The following is a 22802-nucleotide window of genomic DNA, read 5'->3' as shown; positions in this document are numbered from 1 at the left end:
ACCAGTTTCTACCTATAGAGATAGATAGACAAAGTAGTTCAGCCAGTAAATGTCATGATGTTTGATAAAATAGAAATATACAGAGCCAAGTGGCTATTCATACACAGAGTCCAGGGGACTTGGTCCTGATGATAAGTACCTGACTGCTACCAGTAATATTGATAATAATAAAACCGACTGTACTTACTTTAGAATCAAGCTTATCTAGATATATGCATTTATGCAGAATTCATCTCTATTTAGACTTACTTATGAGAGATGAAGAATACAGCTGTTTGTAATAAAGCTGTTTTGGACTCCCCTCAAACCTCCCTCCAAATAACATAGTGAGAGACGTGTGCTCCAAAAGGAGCGCACCTTAGATACGCAAAGTATATTTAAATGACAGACCCCACAATTCCAAAGAGAATTTCCATAAGAACTATATTAACAAGCACCTTGTGAGGATGGGGGTACTAGTATCAGGCCCAACAGGATCAGAACCCACAACCTCCGCTGTTCTGGGTAGCAGCTCTAGCAGTGAACAAAAGCTGGTAGTGGAAGTGGTCTGCTTTTAAAGGAAGCCAGGGGGAGGGGGCTACAGGTGTGAGCAGTAAAAAGTAGAGCTCAAAAGTATCCGTGACAGTGGTACTACCCAGCAGCTGTTTAAGTCCACACTACTGGAGCTGCTGTAGATAGAGATGAAGAAGTGCTCAAATGCTAGGTATAATAACCAATAGTAGCCAAAGCCAAAGCCCAAGGATAATCCAGAAACAAATAACAAGGTGAGAATAACAGCAGCAATATTGGGTAATAAGCCTCCTGAAGACAGATAATGGGTATGAATGAACCCCCCACGATCAGTCTCATTGGAAGCAGCCCTGTAACAATGAAGTACTCACAAGTCCTTGGTTGGGGCTGCCAGGATGTGCAGCTTCCAGTGGTAGCAGATACAGGAATTGGAGAGGAGCGCACGATCCAACAGGATCAATGAGAGGACCCAATGCAAATTTTTTTTATAAAGTGTATATTTTTTTGCATTGGGTCCTCTCCTTGCTCCTGTTGGATCGTGCGCTCCTCTCCAATTCCTGTACTGGAGCTGCTGTCCTGAATAGGAGAGGTTGTGGGTTCTGATCCTCTTGGGCCTAACACCAGTGCTCCCTTCTTTACAAAGTGCCTTAGCCTTGCCAGTTCTTTTGGAAATCCTTTTAGGAAGTGTGGGGCGTGAGTCATTTAAATATACTTTGCATATCTTCCAAGTGTCTAATATGTCCTCCGTTTTGAGCACGTGTCTCTCCATATGTTATGGAGGGAGGTTTGAAGGGATGTATATAGTGCTTGAGACTCTAGTATAGCAAGTCTCTTTTTTTCCAGAAAAACCCATATTTCAGGGTTCGGAATCCGCAAACTAATTCAGACTATTAAGAATCCGTCTACGGATTTTCAGTTATAGCAAAAAAAAAAAAAAATTTGCCTTTTTGAGACAGATCTGCGGATGAAAGAAACCTGCATGCACTGCCCCTATATTCCACTAGAGGGCAGTCCTTCCTTTATCCAGCATCCAGTAATTTGAGCATAACAGGCAAGGATGTTATGTTCCCTGACTTAACATGGTATCCTCAGAGCTAACTATATATGCAAAAAGCAATGGCCATGCTACATTTCTTTAGCATACGCTTAACATCATGTTATTTTTGCACAACGTTACGTTATCTTCCAAAACCGTGATGCTAAGTGCGTCTTCACTTTACTCCTATCAGACACCGAATTAAGGGCTTTTGCTGAAGTGGAGAAACAAAAGAAAAGATAGCAAAATACTGGTTTTACACCCATCCACAGGGGTATGAGGAACGCCATGATTTGTGGATTAGTAATGTTTTGATAGCGCCTCATTTTGCATATAATTTTTAATGTCATTATTACAAACGTCCGTTACAGTTAACGTTTAGCTCTTTACGCTCTTTTCGAAAGGAGGAGGAGTGGCTAGGTGAGTAAAGACACTGACTGGCACTGAGTTTGTAGCCTTGGGCAAGTCCCTTTATCTCCCTGTGCCTCAGGCACCAAAACATAGATTGTAAGCTCCACGGGGCAGGGACATGTGTCTGCAAAATGTCTCTGTAAAGCGCTACGTAAAACTAGCAGCGCTATACAAGAACGTGCTATTAATATCCAATTTTGACAGAAGACACCATTGGGTAGCAAAAGCCATGTGGTGCATCCTTGGACACCACCATTTTATGTGCAATCACCCTCAGGACTACGCAGTCCTCACGATTCTCTGTAGGCCTCTACAGCACACGGTTTACTGTCTACCAAGCGTAGATGTACCCCAGGCTAGCAAAGCTCCTTCCAGCATGCTGCACTCGATCACAGTCCATCGCAAGCACTCTGTGGTCTACTGTGTGTTGACGGCTAGTGATACTGTTGTGGTTCTTCAAGCAGAGAGGTATAGGCACCTGCAGATCAGGCACCCCTCCTAAGACACCATCCCGTCAGCACCTTTTCACCACCCCGTCTGATCCTGACACCATAGTCTCCTTCAGGTGATCCTGGTCTACGGCAACAAGACCCCCTCCAGACGCCCTATGTATCAGCCCGCAGGGTGACTAAGAACCAGCAATAGCCCTGTGTCTCACACAGCTCACCCTGAGGGTCAGCGTAGGCTGCAGTTCATTGGATACTACACCTAGCCTCCCTCTTCTTTCAGTACTCGCTCTGGAAGCATGCTTCATCACTTCCTGCCTTGCGTCGCTGAAAACCTGTCCTGTTGCAGATCTCAGCAGTGCCTCCAAATGTAACGCTGTTTCCCCCACCCCTTGGTAGATGTCGCCATTACATTGTGTAGGTTGGTGCATACCTGCTGGCTCACAGTAGATCTGAGTCTCCACCAATGTTTTGGGGGAGAACAGGATTAATTTCTGGGGTACATTATTGTTGCTCATCTCTGGGTACACAGCGCCTCCATCTGCCGCAGGCTCCAGATGTATGGAGGCGATCTCCTACGGTAGAAACCGTTACCTCTCCCCACAGAAGGATCACACTCTAGGCAGGAGGAATATTCAACTGAACCAGTTAATTATTTTTCTGTACACACAGTAACATGCCCAATGCAGTTCGCTGTAGGTCTCCAACGTCCGGATTGTACCTGGACCTACACTACGGGTCAAGGGCCCCCGCAGCAGTCCCTACTCTTCCCTGACCCTCTTGCAGGGCCTGGGGAAAGGTAATCACTCACTCTCCCCCAAAGGGGAGAAAACTAGCGTATGCCAGTGCACAGCAATCCTGCGTGTTACCTGTCTCTCTCAACGGACACTGCTAAATTTGGGTGGTGCAACTCCTTATGTACAGTGGGAGGAAGGTACAAGGTACAGTATTAACCCATGATTGGGCAGAACACATGCCTTATCCCACCTCCTCCCTGCCACTCAAGGGAGGTTCCTCTGTGGGGAAACCCCATAATTGGTCCTGACACTGTCTGCTCTAACCAGGGCTTGCATGTCAGGGAGGGCAGACTGGTACCGTTGCCAAAACCAGGCATGGCTACAATTATGTTATCACTCTGCATTGAAGACACACCATTAGTCTTAATGTAATGTTAAGTCAAGGTCACATTAGGTGATCTAAAGAGCATTGTGAATCTAGGCCCAACTACTCTAATAGAAGGCCCAGAAGAGCATTGCAATGGAGTTCTCACCTCGCATCCTTTATACAACATGAGACACAGGAGCCATCCCTTCTGTGGCCGTATGAACCTGTTTTGCTTTACAATGCAGTTCTGGCCGCTCTGGCAGTGAAGTGGGGAAATTATGGTCGCCGAGTGTCACAAACAGTAGCAGATTTCCCGTTAGGCCCAGGCCTATGGCGGTAAAAATGTCCGACCCCATATACTTTTACCGCGCTCTCAGCCCTATCGGGCCTAATGAGAAGTTACCTAGCTGTCGTGGCCGCCTCCTTACCTGCCGCCCTCCTTCTCCTTCTGAACCACAGCGTCAAATGACATCATGACGTCACGTCACCATGGCAACGCAACGCCATGTGGCATCCCGTTGGTGACGTAATGACGCCGTGGCTGCAATAGCTAAGTGCCTTTGTGACGGCGGATTTTCAAATACGCCGCTGGTCATAAATGTATAGAGAATGTTCCAACTCCATCTGGTTGACACAGAATATAGGGAAGGATTAGCATTTCCATGCATTTGACAGAGATTAGTGACAGAATTGCAAAGAGGAGGGAGTGCGAGCTAAGAGACAGTGCAGGGACGGCAGTCCGTCTGGGAACCTTTCTAGAATGAGAATTCAGAAATGATAACGAGCAGAAAGTGGTTCCCCAGCCACCCAGCACTGGAATTATCGGAAACGAATGACCCTTTATCCCTTGATTAACAACTCTAGGTGAAAGTACAGGATATTAATGCCGTATCATGTTTACTGTGGGACAATAATAGTGTTTTATAAGCCAAATTTCCTTTATCAGGAGGGTTTCAAGGTTGCCGTTTTAGCACTATCCTCCGAGTCATAATTGCTTCTTCCCATGGCCAAAGTGTCATCACAATAGTTGTGCTGTGATTGAGTGCAGAAAAGTGTAGTTCCTTTGCACAAGACATTTCAGACATCAATTTTAAAATGGTCATGGTAAATATTTATACTGTGAAAACTCAAAGGGATCAATTATAGTTATTTTATTGAAATGTTATGTATTTGTTTTTATTTTAGAAAGAGCTCATATTCTTCAAAATAGAGGCACACAGCAGTTCCTTCTCATACTATCCAAACACATATCAATTTATTATACAATTCATTTTCGACGTTCTCTGGGTTACAAGTACAGCAGCTAACAATAGTCTTGAGCAAGTCAGAGTTTCAATATGATTTAACGCCACAGGAAATAGGGGCAGATTCATTAAACTTCGATAAGTGACTTAGCGACAGTTTTGAGCACTTGTTTAGCGAGTTTGCATGTTTAGCTATTCAGAGAGCTCCTATAACATGTCAAACTCATTCGAGACCTGCTTCTTCCCGATTGGTAGAGCTCTCCCTCAGAAAAACCGAGCAGCAGCTAAAAAAATGCTCTAATGCGCATTTTTTGAGAAATCGAGCTATTCAGGTAGATTCACATCGCGGCTGCAACTCAGGTTCCGATGGGATCCGCGATGTGCATATGAAGCAGAACGTGTATTCTTACTGCATAGAAGCCGGGGGTCTCCAGAGCTGATCATGTTAATAAAATGAAAATAAAAACAGAGTGATCGCCTGTAAGTGCTGTGCCGGGAGATGCAGTTCTCTCTGTGCAGCTCTTACAGACTGCAGGCAGATCTTAGAAAGAGCCACTGCTAACGCGAGTGGTATGGCTTCTTCCTACCTCACAGTTTAGGACTTGCGATAACTCTTTCTGAATACCTTGCCAACACAAATGTCAGACCGTGAGGAAGGAACATGCCAATCCGATCGATATGGCATCGAGCTTATCAGAGCTACCTGAATAGGTCTCTAATGTAATAAGATCATCGCAACACAGAGCAGGCCCAGTGCAAGATTGTGTACCTCTTGTTATGAGTTAACCTAGCATGTCATTAAAATTGTGGTTGTCGAACAACCGCTATATGACGAGACCCACATGATATTGAATCTCTGCGAATTGTTCACCAAATATTCTATAACTATATTTTGTGTACCAGCATTGTTGGGAAATGCTGCTCTTGTGACAATTGAGACTTTTTTCATTTCTTAGTTTAGCTACTTTTTTCTTTAAAATGTCTACACTACCGACACACTTTATTGAAGTGTGGTCGGTACCGCAAGCCGGGAAATCTCCCGGCTTGCTAGTGGCCGCCCCTCGGCGTGCCGCGCGTCATAGACGCGCGGTCACGCGTCATCGGGAGCGTGCGCCCCCTGCACGCGTGTCCAGGGGCTCCCCGAGGGAGCCCTGGTGTCCCGCGATCGCGGGACAGCGGCAGGGGGTTCCGGGGGACCCGGCGGACCCGGCAGCGGTAGGGAGAGCGCCCCGATCGGAGGGCGCTCTTCCGCTGCTTCGGCGCGCGCCCGTCACACTCGGGCGCGCGCCAGGCTACTGCTGCGGCACAGAACGGGCAAATGCTCGAATAAACTGTGCCGCAGCAGTATGTTTACTAGCTTTGCAAATGCAGCCTCGGCAAAAGGTCAAGATTTGAAAAGCTCAATTACAAATAGCTGAGAACACGCAGTGAGTACAAGTTTATATACATGAGTACAGGAGGTCCTCGGTTATCCAGCAGAATCCGCTCTGGAAGTAGCGTTGGATAGTGAAACCGTTGTAAAGTGAGTCCCATGTTAATCAGTGGCGGTGAGCGTCGGATAACGCATTCAGGCATCGGATAACGGCCCCATAGGATGGCATTATGACGCATTGGATATGCCGTCCATCGTAAAGTGACATGACGGATCGCAAAGACCGCCTAAATTTAGAGGTGCAGTCGCAATGAACTAAAGGCAGTGAGGGGCTTAGTAAATTAAATACCTGATTTAAAAAATATGACAAGCATAATTCTTCTCTCCATATTGTCCTTTGTTTTCCACATGGCTTTCCATCTTGGCTGCTGCACCGTAGTAAAAAGGTAATCAGATGTTGATGCACCTCCATGTTTGATGAAAAATTGGCAAAGGGATAGCAGTAATGCATGAGAGATAATGCTGAAATAAGGACATCAAAATCCATCCTAAACTTCAGGTTACCACAGGAAAAAAAAGGAAAGATAAAAGTGAAAGGAAAGATAAGAGATATATTTTTCAGTGTTGCAAACCTGAAGTCTAACTTAAAAAAAAATATTTAATTACTGTAACTTGTGCGTTGTTCATATGGGAATGACGGTACCTTTACAGTATCAAATCAAATAATCTTTTGTATCCCTGGTAGGTTTATTATTCTATCCTCCTTGCAGTAATCCCTGCATGAGGGCAGGTTTGCCAGGAGTCATCATGGGTTTTCCCCACTTCAGGCGTACACCGAGGCAGTGAAGGCAGGTCACCAGACTCTATGTCCAATCAGGAGACACAGGGGCGGTGCCTGTTGGAGCTTCTTAGGGTATTGCCATTTCCTATTTAGGGGTCTTTTGAGAGTCTGTCCTTGGAGTTGAAAGGACTAGGGTGACATAGACCGAGCTGCCAGGACTGGCTAGCTTGAGGCCTCCCTCCGGGGAGGGAGAGTGCACACCCCATGCCTCCTACCCTGCTTAGGGGTAGGGGAAGAGCTAGACCCACTCTGGGTGGCCCTAGGCCTGGAGTGGTGTCAGGGACATCCTAAAGGAGGACAGCCAGCTGTGCAACTGTCTGCTGTGAATAAGGAAGGACAATAAAGAGACTGCACTTTTATACTATCTCCTGTCTGAGAGTGGCGTGTATCAGGAGGAGGGGAAGGTAATTCTTCCGTATACTCCACCCCATACTGCTGGGGGCTGCAGGAGATGGAGGCACTGCACCAGTGAATAGAGCGGAGGCACAACCCCAGAAGCTTGTCCTGTTCTCCCCCATGTCATCGCGGGAGACTCAGGGTCCCCTGTTGCCAGCAGGTACGCACCACACAGAGACATGTAGCCTGAGCTTTAGCTAGGACACCCTATGTGAGATTGGGTGGGAGAAACCGGGTTACACTTTATTGGCATGCCAGAAAAACATTTCAGTATTGCCAAAGCATGAGTAACAGGGGGTAGGGTATAATGATTACACAGTACATGAATTACAGGGGGTAGGGTATAATGGTTACACAGTACATGAATAACAGGGGGTAGGGTATAAAGGTTACACAGTACATGAATAACAGGGGGTAGGGTATAATGGTTACACAGTACATGAATAACGGGGTAGGGTATAATGATTACACGGTACATGAATAACGGGGTAGGGTATAATTATTACACTGTACATGAGTAACACGGGGTTGGGTATAATGTTTACACAGTACATGAATAACAGTTACACATGGGGATGTGGGGTTCAGTGCGCGGTGGAAAAATGCTATGACAATTCTAAAGTTAATAGTATTCAGCACTAGACGGAAGAAACTCAGGGGTAGAAACAGTAGGCGAGTTGACAATAAATAGGGCTGCGTTAAGGTAAGGGTGAATCGGTGAGCGCATCCAAAATCTGAACTTCGAACTCTGCTCAGAAGCTCAGACGTCGAATGCAAAAGAATTTTAGAATCCTAGTGAAATTTGAGCCAAAACATGGGAAAGAAAAACGAATCTGTGTTTGTCATTTCCTTTTCTTTCTTTTTTTTATAACTGGGCAAACGTTTAAAGGAGCAATCCACCCTAACTAACCGCCATTTGTTTTTTACAGGCTTGGAGCCAGGAAGTCCTACCGGAACTGAACCCCACTATTTTCAGCTCAGAGGAATCCCCAGGTTCCCAAGATTTACTAGTGAGTTAGCTGTATTATTTCCTGATTTTTAGAGGGGATTTTAATCTACGTCCAATAGGAAACTACAACCAATGATGGTGCAGCTTCCTATTTGCATAAGATTTGGCAGCCATTTTGTTTGACATGAGGGAGATTTAAACTCTGTACCTTCACCGGTAAGTATCTCAGGACCCGGGTGTTCTCCGGAGCTGAAAAGGGTGGTGCTTGGCTTTGGGGGAACCCACTTGGGCTAACAAAAATTAGAAGGAGGAACGGCTCCTTAATGTTTGTCAATGAAAAAACCTGGCGGTGAGCATGGACAGGGGATATAGCATGTACACACCACCACTTTTTCACACACTTCTGAGTCTCATGCTGGCACATTGTGTATGTCCCGCTGCAACGCGCGAGCGAGCGTAATCATGTTGGCTACATCTGTAGTTCTGGGCCTTTTGTTCAAGAAACAAAAATCTCCACATACTAATTATAAAATTAGTAGGAATGAGGATGGAAAACTTTTTTTTTTCCTACTTCATTTTGTCATTTAAAGCTGAATATAATTTAGATATAAATTGTCTTTTCTTAAGCCTCTGGCACCTTTTTCCCTACTTAAAAACACCACTACTGTTACCTAAGTGTAAATCACTATCCTAAGGAGTTTACCACTGCTGAGATTCTGGGTAAGCTACCCATCTATCTGAAAAAGCTCCTCACTTGCAGCACTTATCATCTGAGATCTGACTCCAAAAGACTGTTCATGGTCCCAAGGTTCAACAAAGTATCCGGCCGCTCCTCCTTCTCTTACCGTGCACCTCACAACTGGAACAACCTACCGGAGACTCTCACAGCCACCTACGTTCTTTCAAAACTAAAGCTTTCACATTGTAATCTGGTCTGTAACTGCTACATACACCTATATATATATATACACACATATATATATATATATATATTATCTTTACTGTGCATGCAATGTCTTGTATATAATATATAATCCTGCTCACTTAATGTAACTATGTATTTGTAACCATGTATCTGTCATCATAACTCTGTGCCCAGGACATACTTGAAAACGAGAGGTAACTCTCAATGTATTACTTCCTGGTAAAACATTTAATAATAAATAAATAAATTCTAGCTTTTATAATAAGTGTGTCATTGAAATCACTGACCTGCCAAATGTAGCCATGAAGGGTATGAGGGCGTTGAGGGGGGTGGGGGGGTGGGATGTGACTAAAAAAAAGGTGATAACACAAACAGCAGTTTTGAGAAAATGACCATGGATGCCATATTGAAGACCTCCTCTACATAGTAAAATAGAAATGCAGCAGCATGTTGCTCTGCTTTGCAATGTTGCTGGGTACCCTGTCAATCATGGTGTGTAAGAGTGACACTTTATCGACCTGCCTGACTAACAATCACCTCTTCTGTGCTGTGTGTGTGGAAGGACTACACACCTCCGTCTGCTTCCAAGCAGCAAATGCCTCTTCAGCTCTGCTGCTCTGAATGCTTTTATACTGCTGCTATATTTAACCTGTTTATGGCAATGGAATGCCACTTCCCATTAGACCTTCGCACATGGAAGGACTTTTAACCTCGTCATGCTGTCCTGATTTACTGCTGAAACCTTCTGGATAAAAAGCGCCCGTTTATAGCATTGCATTAGAAAGCAATATAATACAGAGATTACTCATTAGTACAACCTGAACATTTGCTTTATTGGTAACTCTTTAACCCTTCGGGTTCCCCAGGACTTAGTCACTACATCATGGGGAATGGCACTCCATAGGGGTGGGGGGGGGGGCAAGACTTTGTGACCACGTCATGCCCAAAGAGTATTGTTTTTCCTGCTTGGATCGCGTCCTGCTTTCCCACGGAGCGCACGGCACAATCTGCTCTTCCGTTACCTGTAAAATGGCTGCCGCAATCACGTGACTGCACGGTCTCGAAGGGGCTGTGGCACTCGGGTACCTCGACCCCTCCAGCGCACAAAGCGTTAAGTTAAAGCAGCTCTTTTATGGTTCAAGGGGAACATGTACCTACAAAACATCCTCTAAACATGCTGCACAGTGTAATAATACCAGGTACATTTGCACTGCAAAGATCCCAACTTAACCGCTTCACCGCCGTTGAGGCCAGCAACTTAATGCTTTGCAGCAAAGGTAGGTAACGCAGTCAAACTTGCAAACCTTTGTCAAGTTGTGTCATCACCACAGTTGGAGATACAGATGTAGAGCGTGACATGGTTCCCTTAGATAAGAGAACATATCCCAATATATTACAGAATAAAACAACACTGACGCCATGGGATTCAGGAACAATGTTGGAGAAGAATATCCCCACATATCACATGACAGAGAACAAGGAATCCTGCTACACCTGTAGTTTAGTAAAGTATTAGGTAAGCTGTAATTAGTCAGGTAGAAAATGTGGTCTATGTACTGTACCGCGTCAAGCCAGAGAAAGTTGTGGTTTGACGCACTGCACAATTGTTTGCTCTAATGTGTATCAAATCTTAGAACCTTATTAATCATGTGGTTAAATGAATATCTCAAGTGTAACGCAATTGCCATTCCAGCGAGTGAAACAGGTTTATTATACGTACTACATCTGACACAGAAATTGTTAGCTAGGGAGGTTTTTACATCACAACAGACCTGGCAGGCTTGATGCAGATGAAAGGCAGTAAAATGGTACAGAATTTCATACATCTTGTTAAAATAGAGCATATTTGGGAGGGGTGGGGGGAGGATTGGAGAATGGGAGGGAGAGAGGTATGGGAAGGAGGATGAGAGAATGGCAGCTATACCGTGTTAAAAAAAAAATCTGAAAGTTTATTGGGGGGTGGGGGGGTTGCAAGGCTGAACGTTCGCCTAAGGTACCAAATACCTTGCTTGCCCCAGTGATGATCACTATTAAACTGTATATTTGAGCAACCACTTGTCCTTCCATAATCCTTACAAAATGCAAATGGTCACACCCCTTTGTAATGTGCTATAAACCACAGCACTGATCTCTAACCCTTGATACTCTCTCATGAGCAACGCCTGCAGCAAAAATGTCATGAGATCAGTCTCTCAGAGGACTGCTTGGTAGGCAATGTGAATCTGCAGCCCTGTACCGCAAGCAACCACGGTTTCAAATTAATCTTCTTGTATAATCATTACAGGCACATAACTTATCTCTGGATCAAAGTGCTCGGGAAATACACTGTCAGATCTTACATGTTGCTTATTTGGGCTTTACAATCAACCCAAACAACTGTTACTTTGATATACAGATGTAGCAAATGATATTACCCCCATTATGCAATAGTTTGCCTTATATAACAGCCGGGCCTTTCCCAAAAATGGTTATGAAGATAACACATTCATTATTTAACGTGTTATTTTGTGCCAACGTGGGGTAATAATGTCTGCCACCTCTGTAACAATAATGTGAAGAAGCAACACTAATCAAAGCATAAAATCACCAACAGTGTTGTATATACTGTATTTAAAGCAAATTGTACAATAAAACAGATTGGGAGATATGAATGTAGTCTCCTGGCTGCAAAATGTGGGCAAAAGTGGAGCAAAAACCAGAACCAGATTTGCTTGGGGAAAAAAAAAACCACATTAAAACCAATGGGTGCAGTGTCTTTCCTCCACTTGTGCCCTGGTTTTGCAGCCGGAGCAGGACCAACGAGAGGGAGGAAGCCGGTCCTAATTACTCCCAAAGCATCCAAGAGCCTTATTCTATAAAGCGAGAGGGCGCTGATGCGCACTGAAGGCCCTATTGAGTTTAATGAGGCTTTCCATGCAGTAGTTCAGGATTTGCCCTATCGTACTAAATAGAATAAGGCCCTAAATCAGGGGAGGCCAACTCCAGTCCTCAAGCGCCACCAGCAGGTCAGGTTTTCAGGATATCCCTGCTTCAGCATATGTGGCTTAATCAGTGGCTCAGTCAGCGACTGAGCCACCTGTGCTGAAGCAAAGATATCCTGAAAATCTGACCTGTTGGTCGCCCTTGAGGACTGGAGTTGGCCACTCCTGCCCTAAATGCACCTTAAACTTTCAATTTCTTACATTTAACAGACATTTAGCCTATCTCCTCTATTACTAGTCTTACAATTACATAATCCCAAACCTCATATTTCTTTAAGTCAACAGACCTCAGTATGACCAACACAAATCATCTTAAAGAAATATTTATTGTGTAAATACACCCAGATACATCTCCTGCGGCAAGAAACAAAATGCAGTGATCCACGAACGCTGATTCCTGCGGCTTCGTTACTGTGGGGCTTTCCACACAAGGGACTCATCCACCTACCATCCCTAAACGGAGGACGCTGTAAGGGACAGATGAGACGACTCCAGACCCATTGCATACTGAGATCCATCCGAGGGTGTCGCACAGTGTCATCTCCTGGTGTGGTAAACCTATACAGTATACCAACTGCTTGTTTATTCTCACTTGATGTACGCAGAACTATTTACTTTTAACCATAAAGTCACATTTTATACTTTAATACACTATGTGCGTTGTGCGCCTTGTTCTTTTGTTTCTTGTTTAGTTCCTGGGGTGTCGAGCCACCCCCAAGAAAGGCTGCAGACCCACGATTAGTGCCAGATCCACATTTAAGGTCCACAACATTGTTTGTTTAATCACGGTGCACTGTTCACTTGATATTTGTTGTCACTAGTTATTAGCTGCGCACTATCACTCTTTTCCATTGACATCTCCTGCGGCACCTTTCTCAAGATGATGAGGTGCTCTAGTATAACATACCATGGTCTCTTGCTGTGGTGGGTTAAGTGAACCTTGGGTGTCAAGAGTGGAAAGGTTGCTATGTCAAGAAGGAGGCCAAGTGCAGTCTTAAAACTGGGTTAACTTATCATTTCTTAACCCCTTGGATGCCAGCAACTCTGTTACGTGCTGCATTTCACAGGCTATACACTTAAACATGGCCCATGTCCAGAATCAATGGATCCAAAGACAGCTGTTTCGTCAATACTCCCAGAATCCTTATCTGTAACTTAACCGCTTTACTATCTGACATGTGGCAATGAGGTGAAAGAATGAGCGTAGGGACCCGGGGGAGGTATGCAGAGATACAGTAATAAAGTCTTCCAAGAAGCTTGTTGCTATAAACGCATGCGTCATATTGGAGACCGAAACCCAGCACCCAAAACACATGCACCATGCCCCTCCCCTAAATGCTAAGCACCAAAGCATATGTAATGCCCTCAGATATGGTGGTTACGCCATAGCACACTTTCTTAAAACGAAAATATTATGTAAAACAAACTCAAATAACCATTTATTATAACACTGACTCCCGGCTAGGAACCTAAACTGCAGTGAACTAACCACATCATCGGTGATGACATTGTGTAAGATTATTTACCCTAAACATACCAGAATTAAGGGGAGTCAGTTGCACAGCCCAATGACTCAACAGCTCCCACCTGGCTAGCTACCCAGCCAATCAGCGAAGAGCCCTTATCCAGCAACAAATACCCCCTATTGAACCCAACTCGAGCAAGAAACTAGAGGCCACTACAACATCTTCACAACAGCAAGTTATAGATGGGGGATAAGGGATGAAAGAGCAGCCACAGCTACAGGATGTTCATTGCTTACCATGAATTAATATCTCCATTAGACAGTGTAACCGCTTGGCTACCGCAGGGCCTGCAAAGCCTTGCAACATATTTAAAGCTCCCCTGTTAGAGAAGGGGTTAAACCAGGGGTGGCCAACTCCAGTCCTCAAGGGCAGCCAACAGGTCAGGTTTTCAGAATATCCCTGATTCAGCACAGCTGCTGAGCCACTGATTGAGCTCCCTGTGCTGAAGCAGGGATATCCTGAAAACCTGACCTGTTGGTGGCCCCTTGAGGACTGGAGTTGGCCACTCCTGGGTTAAACAGTGTAGTTGCTAGTTTTAGAGCTAAGCTCCAATATGAGAGCTTCCTGCAGCAATAAAGTATTCTTGACCAAAGAAGTAATCAGAGTGATCTTAGAAGCCTGAGTCAGTGCACTGCACCCAATAGCACTGAAGTGCTTAAATATCAGCGACACATGGAAGATATCATCTCAACTCAAACATTTAACATGTAACACTGATACTAGGGAAGCAGAATGTAGATAGCTCTTGGCGGCAGTTTACCGAAAACTGTTATACTTAGCCTTTCCGTGTTGAAGAATTTGTGACAACATACTTTTGTTTTATAATAAAAACAGCAGTGCTAAATAAATAATAGGGTAGTATCAAAAATCTTTTAAAACCAGAGACGAACATGAAACACAGACAGAGCTCAATGCACATCCAGCGAAACTTTATACACGGTACAGTGCCTAAATATACATGTATTTATATCTATTAAATAAAATGGTCTTTTAGTTTAACATTTTGGCCAAATTGTTGTAAGCCCCTGAGCCACTGCACGGCAGACCACACCTCAAGGGTCCCTACACTAATATAAATTCTTAATAACCGGTGCATTGCCAGGAAGAATGATTTATAATAAATCTGTCAAAATTAGTTGCAAAGTTCTAAGTCTGATTGAAGCTTTTATTAACCTGTACATTACCAGGAAAAGCACTCTGTATTAGATTTGTTACAATCACACTGAAAGCAGGCAAGTTCCCCTGAGAGTGGGAGACGCTATGGAGTGAGCTTTTAACCATTTAAATGTGGGAGGGGGTGAGCTTAAATTAGGTAGGAGGTTGCCACCCTCCAATCAGCTAAGACCAGCTGAACAAGAATTGTAAGACATATAGAACACCCACAAGCTCATATTGAACCCCCAAAATAACCATCAAAAATCACCATATTAACAATAATAATTGTATAAAATGAAGCTAGCATAAATAAAAAATCCTCTGTGTGTCTTGTTTCTTATTTATGTCCAAGTACAGATTTTTTATTTCCACGTGTTGAAGAATACACGCTAATTTGGGACCTTTGTTTCTTCCTTTTGTACTCTTCACAGAAGATTTTCCTTTTGTTTCATGTTTGCATTGTATGTTTTCCTTGTGCCTCACTATACAAACACTGCGTGCATTGTCGTGTTGGAGCATCAAGACAAGGCGTTCTCAGGACATAATGTGCAGAACAGTTCTTCTTCTTTTCATGGTGGGAGACAAGGGTACCTACAGAACGCTGGTGGTAAAGCTTAGACGCAGTCCCACAGAGGACCAGTGCACACTAATAGCAGTCATAAGTTTTAAACTAGGTGTGTGAGACCATTAAAATAATGACACGCACAAACTTTTTTTTTAATAATATTTAAAGTAGCAATGCTACTTTCCCACCCCCCTTTTTTATTATATTTGTAGCGTGTGACAATGTATCATTCGTACCGTACATAAGCTAGCAATCGTTTGGTGCTCCTGTTATAAAGCTGTAAAAATCCTGAGTGTGTGCCTAACATAATGGCCGCCTTTCAGTGCCAATCAATAACTCAGTCAGTGTAACTCAGCAGCTACAATGTATTGTAGCTAAGGTAACATTATCTATTGTTACAGTTTACGGCTCAAACTGCTTGGAACATTGGCGACAAATTATCACAAACAGGAAAGTGTTGCAAAGATGCTGCACTGCTTGGGAGGTGGGCTGAAGCCTGCTCTAGAAATCAAAGGATGCTTTAAAACTCATAAAAAATGGCATTGAGTTGAATATTACAAAAATTATTAAAAAATTATATTAAATTAAAATTATATTAAAACTATTATTATCTAATATTACAGATTTTTTTTTTTTTTAACAATATAAGATTTCACATGTTTTGCTGCTTTAAAACCCTAAAGATTTTCTTTCGGTTTCAGTTACAACGAGGGCTGTAAGTGGGGGGTTTGTCAGCCTTATTTACTTCACTACCGTGGTAACATCATAAGATTTAGCAAGGTCCATTCAGTGTCTGAGGGCCAATTTTGGGAAGGGGACAATGACGACAGAGGGGGAAAGCAGACGAGAGAGAAGTAAGACTCACCCCAAACTTCAGGTTACAAATGTCTGTGCATTTTTACAAATGATTTACAAATACTTAGGCATTGTTCTCCTATTTGTACTTTATTAAAGACATTACTGATATTAGTTAAGGTTGGCTCTATGTACTGTAAGATTGCCCCTGTGACGCTTCTGTTACACATTGAGACCTATGTTGGAGCTGCAAAGTAAAACACTCCGTCTTCTAACACAAACACTGGAGCAAAACCAGTTTTATCAAATGAGAAAAGCCCATAAATTTCAATAGCATTCCATATTTTAATATAGCAGGTGCCTGAGTTTTGCAGCCAAGTGACTTTGATGATAAATGTTGACCTTCCTCTCTTTGGCCTGAGGAACGAAAAATAACAAATATAATGTAATATACAAGGAACCTTTGCCACCCAGGCTGAAAACCACAATAGGACTGGTACAGTTTTTATTACCTCAAATGTGTATCACATGAAAAAAACCCTCCCCCCCTCACCCCCCTCCTCAAACCACCCCCCCGCCCCCCACACGGCTGGCAGAAACAGAAGTGGACAGGGCTCTTTCCTTGTCGACCAGGCCAACCACTCCATCATAGTAGTTAGCCCATTTCCCACCCCCCAAAAAAACAGGCATGTGTGCCATGAATTACCAAGTATGTCTATAGCAGGGGTGGCCCACTCCAGTCATCAAGGACCACTAACAGGTCAGGTTCTCAGGATATCCCTGCTTCAGCACAGGTGACTCTATCAGTGGCTCAGTCATTATGACTCAATCATTATGATAATGTCATTATTGGGGGTGGGGGAGCAGGGGGTGTGCAAGCCTGAAGGTTCACTTAGGGTACCAGATACCGTGCTTGTCCCAGTGATGATCACTAGTAAACTGTACATTTGAGCAACCATTAAGACTGAGCCACTGATTAAGCCACCTGTGCTGAAGCAAGGATATTCTAAAAACCTGACCTGTTGGTGGCCCTTGAGGATTAGAGTTGCCCCACCTGGTGTATAGGGACACTCTACGGGTTAAAAAGCATAATATCCCACCTCAACTCCCATTACATAGGAAAAAAAGCATCACTATAAACAAGAACCATTTGTTTGGATAGTACACATAATATGACTACAATTATGATTAATAACAGCTCAGCACTGAGCATTTTAGAGACAGACCCGCCCTTCTTATAATGTGTAATTTCATTGGGAAATTCTGTGTATATTGAACGGCAGGGCAATGTTGTGTTTCCTACTGTACCTCCTTGAGGATGTGATGGCAGATACAGTGGGCATGTTTCAGAACAGCATAGAGAAGGAGGTTTGAACGGCGGTGCAACTGCCACGAGAGGAAAGATGGAGACCGGACTGCTGGCTTCACGGTACACAAAAATGTATTGTATTAAGTAGCAAGAGAAACCTATTTATTGTATTAAGTAGCAAGAGAAACCTTTTACGCGTTTCGTGCGGGTGACTGCACTTTATCACCCGCACGAAACGCGTAAGAGGTTTCTCTTGCTACTTTTTATGGGCCTACAATAATTTTTTGTGTACCGTGAAGCCAGCAGTCCGGTCTCCATCTTTCCCCTCGTGGCAGTTGCACCGCCATTCAAACCTCCTTCTCTATGCTGCATCAACCGGGTAGGAGCACGCTGACAGCGCCCAGAGTCCCACAGTACAAACAAGCGAGTAACCAATTAATTGCTATACCCTTAGACATGTGTTTGCTACAATCAAGTCACTGGTCACAGAACACCTTTGCTAAGCTCATATAAGATCTACCTATGTATTGGGCTATTGAACATGCCTATGAAGTGGTGTATTACAAGTGGTTGACAACGTGGGACGATACATGAAAGGGTTAATCAAGCTGTCTTTTGAGTAGGATCAAGATATAAGGTGCTACACTTTGCACGTTATTTACATGGACATGTCTGGTTAGCATCGCAGGGGGTCTTTCCCCCCATTTGCTCTTGTATATTTCAGAAGAGAGTAAGGATGTCAGCTAGAATAACGTTGATATAAAGAAGCAAGCGGATCCGCCGCGCGAAACAGGGAAGTAGCAAAAGCATCTCCGAGCCGTAAACATTGCCTGTCATTTTAATTATGGTTCTGTGTCAACAACAGAGTGGCAGCAAAATCAAACAACGAGTAGAATGGTAATGTGTACGCTCCACAGCATTGGGAAAACTGGGAGATATATACGGGAAGATTTAAACAAATGAGTAGAAGTATATAGCTGCAAAAAAAATTCATTACAGGCCTACGGGTAACTGAAAGTGGCTGGGTAATAAACAATACAAATGCACCAATTAAGCACACCTGCCAGAAGAGGGAGAAAATGCCCAATAAAGACGTCTGCAGTCTCTGATCATGCACGTCTGGTTTGGAATATACTGTCAATATATTTTATATCACCTCTTAAGAAAGTCTCCTGAGAAACGCCCGTAGAGTTTACTGGGGACGCTCACTCACTTAGCTGGATCTGCTTGGGGGGATTGGTTATATGCAAGAAATGTCTCACTTATTATACAAGGCGGCTCCTGACTGGAAATAAATAGTTGTTTTTTATTTGATAGACAATTTTCACCATTTTGCTTTTTTTTCCTCTTCATAAACAACATCAACAAGTAAAGCTATTAAAAAAGGCATCCATGAGAACATGCAAGGAGCCTTATTCTATATAGCGTGAGTGTCACTCTGGTGCTAATGCACAGAAGGCCCAGTTGAAGTCCACAAAGGCACATACAGGCATACCCCGGTTTAAGGACACTCACCATACCCCTGTGTCCGTACGCTCGCTTCGTGAGTACGGACACTTATTCTGCACTACAGACCACCGTAGTAGTGATGCGCTGATTCCCTGCGCCCAATAGGCAAACGCCATCTCGCGCATGCGCCTGTCAGCACGTCCTGAACAGCAATACCGGCTCCCTACCTGTACAGAAGCATCGATAAGTGGGAAAAGGTAGTGCTTCACTTTAAGTACATTTTCACTTTACATACATGCTCTGGACCCATTGCGTACGTTAATGTGGGGTATGCCTGTATATTTTTGTATATTTCCAGATTCACCAAATGGTGCTGACACTTCACTTAACTTGAATAAGGCTAAAAGGGGCTGTCCCTCCTAGGACCAAAGTGTACTACTAATGGCATTGACATGTTTAAGGGATCACATCAGGGTGATTGATGTCTTTTTCTTTAAATCAAACCATAACATTTATAAATATATATTTTTTTAAATGTAAGTTTGTTTTCAACATTCTGGGTCCCCCTGTAGGGGTCTTATTTCCTCTGATCCTTTTCATGTGACATACTGTAATTGTGTATCCTACAACGGGACGCACATTCAGAGCGCTTTCTTTTTCAGCCTCTTATCTTTATTGGCTCTGTGATAAGGACGGGGTGTGATGAGAGAAGAGAAAATTCTTGATTAGCAAACACCTCCTTATTCAGAGGCTCCCAAGAATAATGAATCATGTTGAAATTCAAAAGAAACAAAAGTAGTAAAATATTGGCTTTAAACATGGTACTTCTGTTTAAGAAAGTCAATTACATTCTCCAGATCTTAATACAATATTGTGTGCATGTCCGCTATCAGAAATAGCGTCTTTAATGAGAACTAAGTCTTAGCGATGTACATTGCATCCAGTGGTCATCCAGAGGCGACATACAACAAAATAATATACCTGGGCTCAAGATTATAGTCACACAGGGGAGATACTATGGGACAGTCACACAGGGGAGATACTGTGGGATAGTCACACAGGAGAGATACTATGGGATAGTCACACAGGAGAGATACTATGGGATAGTCACACAGGAGAGATACTATGGGATAGTTACATAGGAGAGATACTATGGGATAGTCACACAGGGGAGATACTATGGGATAGTCACACAGGGGAGATACTATGGGATGGTCACACAGGGGAGATACTATGGGATAGTCACACAGGGGAGATACTATGGGATAGTCACACAGGGGAGATACTGTGGGATAGTCACACAGGAGAGATACTGTGGGATAGTCACACAGGGGAGATACTATGGGATAGTCACACAGGAGAGATACTATGGGATAGTCACACAGGAGAGATACTATGGGATAGTCACACAGGGGAGATACTATGGGATAGTCACACAGGGGAGATACTATGGGATAGTCACACAGGGGAGATACTATGGGATAGTCACACAGGGGAGATACTATGGGACAGTCACACAGGGGAGATACTATGGGATAGTCACAAAGGAGAGATACTATGGGATAGTCACACAGGGGAGATACTATGGGATAGTCACACAGGGGAGATACTATGGGACAGTCACACAGGGGAGATACTATGGGATAGTCACACAGGAGAGATACTATGGCATAGTCACACAGGGGAGATACTATGGGATAGTCACACAGGGGAGATACTATGGGATAGTCACACAGGGGAGATACTATGGGACAGTCACACAGGGGAGATACTATGGGATAGTCACACAGGGGAGATACTATGGGATAGTCATACAGGGGAGATACTATGGGATAGTCACACAGGGGAGATACTATGGGATAGTCACACAGGAGAGATACTATGGGATAGTCACACAGGGGAGATACTATGGGATAGTCACACAGGGGAGATACTATGGGGTAGTCACACAGGGGAGATACTATGGGATAGTAACACAGGGGAGATAATATGGGATAGTCACACAGGGGAGATAATATGGGATAGTCACACAGGGGAGATACTATGGGATAGTCACACAGGGGAGATACTGTGAGACAGTCACACAGGGGAGATACTATGGGATAGTCACACAGGGGAGATACTATGGGATAGTCACACAGGGGAGATACTATGGGATAGTCACACAGGGGAGATACTGTGGGATAGTCACACAGGGGAGATACTGTGGGATAGTCACACAGGGGAGATACTATGGGATAGTCACACAGGAGAGATACTGTGGGATAGTCACACATGGGAGATACTATGGGACAGTCACACAGGGGAGATACTATGGGACAGTCACACAGGGGAGATACTATGGGATAGTCACACAGGGGAGATACTATGGGATAGACACACATGGGAGATACTATGGGATAGTCACACAGGGGAGATACTATGGGACAGTCACACAGGGGAGATACTGTGGGATAGTCACACAGGGGAGATACTATGGGATAGTCACACAGGGGAGGTACTATGGGATAGTCACACAGGGGAGATACTATGGGATAGTCACACAGGGGAGATACTGTGGGATAGTCACACAGGGGAGATAATATGGGATAGTCACACAGGGGAGATACTGTGGGATAGTCACACAGGGGAGATACTGTGGGACAGTCACACAGGGGAGATACTATGGGATAGTCACACAGGGGAGATACTATGGGATAGTCACACAGGGGAGATACTATGGGATAGTCACACAGGGGAGATACTGTGGGATAGTCACACAGGGGAGATACTGTGGGATAGTCACACAGGGGAGATACTGTGGGATAGTCACACAGGGGAGATACTATGGGATAGTCACACAGGGGAGATACTATGGGATAGTCACACAGGGGAGATACTATGGGATAGTCACACAGGGGAGATACTATGGGATAGTCACACAGGGGAGATACTATGGGATAGTCACACAGGGGAGATACTATGGGATAGTCACACAGGGGAGATACTGTGGGATAGTCACACAAGGGAGATACTATGGGATAGTCACACATGGGAGATACTATGGGACAGTCACACAGGGGAGATACTATGGGACAGTCACACAGGGGAGATACTGTGGGATAGTCACTATGGGATAGTCACACAGGGGAGATACTATGGGATAGTCACACAGGGGAGATACTATGGGACAGTCACACAGGGGAGATACTATGGGACAGTCACACAGGGGAGATACTGTGGGACAGTCACACAGGGGAGATACTATGGGATAGTCACACAGGGGAGATACTATGGGATAGTCACACAGGGGAGATACTATGGGACAGTCACACAGGGGAGATATTGTGGATAGTAACACAGGGGAGATACTATGGGACAGTCACACAGGGGAGATACTGTGGGATAGTCACACAGGGGAGATACTATGGGATAGTCACACAGGGGAGATACTATGGGATAGTCACACAGGGGAGATACTGTGGGATAGTCACACAGGGGAGATACTATGGGACAGTCACACAGGGTCACACAGGGGAGATACTATGGGATAGTCACACAGGGGAGATACTATGGGATAGTCACACAGGGGAGATACTATGGGACAGTCACACAGGGGAGATACTATGGGATAGTCACACCGGGGAGATACTATGGGATAGTCACACAGGGGAGATACTATGGGATAGTCACACAGGGGAGATACTGTGGGATAGTCACACAGGGGAGATACTATGGGATAGTCACACAGGGGAGATACTATGGGACAGTCACACAGGGGAGATACTATGGGATAGTTACACAGGGGA

General features: G+C 44.2%; 1 protein-coding gene and 1 long non-coding RNA gene across 4 annotated transcripts in view; one reads left to right on the top strand and one right to left on the bottom strand.

Moving 5' to 3' along the window:
• LOC142492188 (uncharacterized) overlaps positions 1 to 12867 on the top strand; it is a 30827-nt gene extending 17960 nt beyond the window's left edge. The window contains exon 2 of the long non-coding RNA XR_012800800.1: positions 12561 to 12867. This is a non-coding gene — a long non-coding RNA (uncharacterized LOC142492188). The remainder of the gene's footprint in view (positions 1 to 12560) is intronic.
• CLIC5 (chloride intracellular channel 5) overlaps positions 1 to 22802 on the bottom strand; it is a 191804-nt gene that overhangs the window by 95893 nt on the left and 73109 nt on the right. The gene's annotated exons all lie outside the window — the stretch shown is intronic.

Source organism: Ascaphus truei, chromosome 4 (genome assembly GCF_040206685.1).
Source record: "Ascaphus truei isolate aAscTru1 chromosome 4, aAscTru1.hap1, whole genome shotgun sequence".
Taxonomy (NCBI): domain Eukaryota; kingdom Metazoa; phylum Chordata; class Amphibia; order Anura; family Ascaphidae; genus Ascaphus; species Ascaphus truei.
The sequence above is the reverse complement of the archived record's forward strand: the minus strand, read 5'-3'. Positions and strand labels throughout refer to the sequence as shown.